The 4,411-nt window shown below is 41.6% G+C and overlaps 1 long non-coding RNA gene and 1 other non-coding gene across 2 annotated transcripts; both read left to right on the top strand.

Moving 5' to 3' along the window:
* The first annotated feature begins 637 nt into the window (after positions 1-637).
* On the top strand, positions 638-709 carry Trnaa-cgc. Its single transcript has one exon. It is a non-coding gene; the product is annotated as a tRNA-Ala (tRNA).
* Positions 710-1,165: 456 nt separating this feature from the next.
* Positions 1,166-4,411, top strand: LOC121437042. Its single transcript, XR_005972928.1, has 4 exons — positions 1,166-1,223; positions 3,412-3,449; positions 4,023-4,129; positions 4,380-4,411. It is a non-coding gene; the product is annotated as an uncharacterized LOC121437042 (long non-coding RNA).

Here is a 4,411-nt window from a genome sequence, read left to right as displayed (position 1 = left end):
TACAAAGCATGCGGTGAGATACATAAACATGCAGAAAGTGACAGCACCTTAGGGTTTTGTGAACCAATAGCTACCGCACATTTAGTTATTGCCGTAAATGGAGTGATGGACAGTATTGGCAACGTTAAGAAACAAAATGAGCAGCCTGACCAAGATTATAAAAACTGCCTTTCAAGCCCGGAAACTAAGGCGTCTTTTAAAAGAGAAAGGAGGTATGCTAGAGAGGGTTTCAGGAAGCTACTCATACTCTCAAATATGACCGCATATCAGCAACATATTATTATTAATTCCCCATGATACTGGCATGTTGAACCACCTGCAGGTAAAGTTGAAGTAAAATTGATGGGACTGAGTAATTCAAAGTATCATTCATTGTTAGCTTACCATGCTTCAAAGAATATAAGGTTTGTTCTTATAATTGTTGTTGTTATTATTTTTATTGTTATTATTTTTCCTTTGATTGAAAATAGATTGTTTTCTCATGCAACAAATGTCCCAAGAATCCTATCAAAGCACTAAACTCAACCTGGAATCCAGTATGCTCAAAGGACCTGATGCAGACCCTTAGCAGAGACTCTGAACGTTGGCGCGGTTCCTCTGACTTCACAAGGGCTTTGATGAAGCTGTTACCAGGTGTGGGGATGTAGCTCAGAGGTAGAGCACATGTTTCGCATATATGAGGCCCCGGGTTCGAGCCCCAGCATCTCCAAAACAATACTTTTAACCTTTGATTTTCTTTTTTCAGGATGTTTCTGTACAAGGTGTCCCAGAATTTAAAGTCCCGTGATGAGGTTATATATGCATAGCTAATTATTGGATAAAATTGCTCATTTGTCACCGTGACAGCAATGTTCATCTTTGTGACGACATTTCCATAGATACCACCATGGTCTGGTGAGTACAATGTGGTCGGGCTTTTAGGGATATGCTTTGTTCACAGAGCGGAAAAAAAAAGAAAAGCTCTGCATTCGTAGTGGGGACAGTTTCTCTAATGGGTATGCTTTCTTGGGTGAAAACAAGGGTGAAGAGTTCTTCCTTTGAGAGGAAGTAAGGGAGGGCTGGGCGGAGCCATTCCTGGTTACTAAGGGGGAGGCAGCATTGCGGTTGTCATAGAAACCGGGGTCATTATGGCGACTCTTTTCAAATGGCGACCGGACGATGTCCTGGAAAGGAGCATTCAGTTCCTGGTGTTTGGACTGAGTTGAGCTTATGGATTCCCGGAGGTGAGCACCAGAATCTTTCTGAGGGTTGGGAGGCAGATGCAGGGATTCAAGACCCAAGTAGGACCACTCCTACCTCGGGGTTTGCAGCCTGTATATCTCCGGAATGAGAGAGACTTGGGACCATTCTGCCTCCTCCTGTGCTGTTCTGTACAGGGCTGTGCTGGAGCCATTGTCCAGGAGGGGAGTTGTCGGAGAGTGAGCAGGAGGGAAATGAGGCCAAATGAGCACTCTGTGATCCCGACTTCCCACTCTGTGCGTGAGATTGCTCGCTGACATTTGAGGTTTTCCGTATGTTTCATAGAAATGTTAGAAATGTTTTATCAGATATATGTATTTCTAACTTTTCTCCTAGCCTCAGACTTATCATCTCAATTCTCATCCATGTCTTTGGAAGAGCAGGAGATTTTCAATTGTAAGATCCCACCTTCTCTAGTTCTTCAATTACGGTTTTTATTCGGTGTCTTGTCTGCGATATCTTTGCCTGGCACTCAGTGACAGGGATTTTCTTCTTGTGTTCTGTTTGACATTTATAGGCTGATTTTTATATTTTTACGTCTGTAATTTATTTTGAATGGTCTTCACATATGATACGATGTAGGTCCTAGTTTATATTTGTGGGTATGGATATACACTTGCCTCAGTATTGCTTCCTGAAAGGCCATCTTTATGCATCAAATTGCCTTGTTTATTTGTGAAACATCAGTTCTCCAATTATCCAATCATGGTACATATGCCAGTAATCCCAGTGCCTGGGAGGCTGCAGCAGGAGTATGGTCAGTTCTTCTCAGCACACACTACACACACTACACACAAGCTTGATGCCAGCATCAGGTACAGGAAAAATGTTGACTCGATATAGGCAGTGGTCTGTAAATGTGTGGATGTGAGCGTGGAATGTTGGTTTTGGACTTTTTCTTGCCAACTTTGATTCAATAGCATGCTGGTCCAATTACTGTAGGTTCAAACAGAGGTCTCCTATCAGGCAATGCTGTTCTCTAACATTTGTCTGTTTCTAAGGTTTACACAAGCTATATATTTAGTCTACAATGTTTAGAGTTATCCACTCAATTTTTAAAAAGAATAAGTGCTATTTTGTTGTTAGTGCATCGAATCTGTAGCTCAGTTTTGAATCAACAGACATCTTACTAATAATGAATTGTTTGAGCCGCGAACATAGTTGTCCTTCATTAAGACAGGTTGTCTCCAATTCAGCAATGTTTGGAAATCTCTCGGCCTATCAGCACTATGGATCTATCTGTCGGGATAATGCACAAATATTTGTACTTTTTGATTCATCTATAACTGCTATTATTTTTTAAACAAATTTATACATATTGTTTTTTCTGTGAACAAATTATTAAATCTTCTGTAAACTGTCAGGAAACAAGTGTCAATGAAACTTACAAAGGATATTTTTTGTTGAAAGCATGGATTATCCCATGATGAAAACGTTATTTGATGTGTAATGCAGTTTGTCGTTAAATTCTTATCGGCATTTACAGGTTATTATTGACAGTCTGAAACAAATGAGAGAAATGTCCCAGAGACAAATCCATGGCCATCGTCACAGGAATCTCATTCAGACCACATAATTTAGTAGCTCTCACCATCCTGTGTGTGGTCAGAGATGAGTCTGTTGTAACGTGATTGTAGCCCTTGAGCTCTCAGTAAATACCAGGAAGCTAGGAGAGTGAGAATGAGAGGTGTCTGTGTGTGTGTGTACAGGAATTCCTTGGCAGAGGCTGGTCTGCAAAGCCTGGTTGATTGACTCTTAGACCTGCAGTGATATGGAGATGGTGGAAGTCGCAGTCCCAATGCCTAATTACAGTTTCCTTTGTGTTCTCTTGAGCCCATGAGTAGCCACTCCTTGGGCCCCCTGTGTTGGACTTACCTAACACCTTGTCACTAACAGATGACGTTGGACCTGACATTTAAAATATCAGAATATGTCTCCTTAACAAAGCTCTAAGCTTCTGCGAGTCAAAGTACTGCGTGTCATCACATAGCAGCTAGAAGCTGAGGTTTCTCTGCTTTACCATAATAGTCTACTTAATATTATCTCCAATGCACTGAAGGAGAGTCTATAGTTTCTTCATTCTGTTATTATAAAAACTTCATGAAACTGTTTCCACATTGTAACATGCAATTTGTACTAACATAAACCTGTCTCAATCATGTTTATTCACAGATATTTGATTCCAGAATGAACTCACTTCTTCCTTCGAGGTGAGAGCTGTGTGTTTACATTGACAATTGTTAGTGTGTGTTGTGTATATGCTCATGCTTGTGCAGATATCTCCCTGGATATATATGTGTGAATGTTAGTTAATCACTTACTGCTGTGATAGGTTATGTGTTATAATTCTCCTGGTCCTCTTCAATGATGACCTGGTGTGTAGTACACTGCTTACTTATCTCCATATTTCTTTACTCATGTGCTGACTTATATCAGTATGGCTCAACACCCATTTTCCTAAACTGTTTTCATCTATTGCCGTTCTCTATTTCCATGCTCCATTTGTCCCAGTATTGGCTAGAGGAATCCATTTAAGATGGCATCAATGAATACTGCAAATTCACCTTAAGCTTAGGAGCTCACAGCCCTGCTTCAGGGAAAGTTTGCCCCAAATTAACAGGTCTGCTCTGGTAGGGGAGGGTTACCCCAACCAGGTTGTTACAGCTCTGCTTAGATCCTCAGAAGAGTAACAACTCTGCTCTGCTAAGAGAAACTTTTCCAGGTCTGCTCCCCTCTCCTCCGCTTGACTCCAGTTGAAGTCATTGCTTCTCTGTTCTTCTTAGGCAAAGAAGGTCTTACCCAAGCCTCATTCAAGAGATTCACTGGGAGGGAAGAGTCCAGGAGGTGGCTGACCCTGCAAGAGTGTGAAAGGCAGCTACCAACTGAACAGGTACAGGGTGGTTTCATGCTCAGTGATTAGCTTGTTTTCCTGCTCTGGGATTGGTTCCTTTTATGCTGAGAGATTGGTTAGTTTGTTTCGCTGAATTGGTAAGTGGAAGAGTGTGTTTCTGTGGCTTTGGTTTCAGGGGCAAAGTGTGTTTATTTCACTGGCCTTTTTAAAACGTTGGGCTCTGGTTTCAGGGCCAGTGAATTGATTCTAGTCTCAGGGTCAGTGTATGTTTCTTTTGCTCTGGTTTCAGGATCAGGGTGTGCTGCCTTGGACAGAAAGGGG

This window comes from Microtus oregoni, unplaced genomic scaffold (genome assembly GCF_018167655.1).
Source record: "Microtus oregoni isolate MIOR12 unplaced genomic scaffold, Mior012 000050F_ref0000143, whole genome shotgun sequence".
NCBI lineage: Eukaryota > Metazoa > Chordata > Mammalia > Rodentia > Cricetidae > Microtus > Microtus oregoni.
This window is presented reverse-complemented; position numbering and strand designations above follow the sequence as displayed.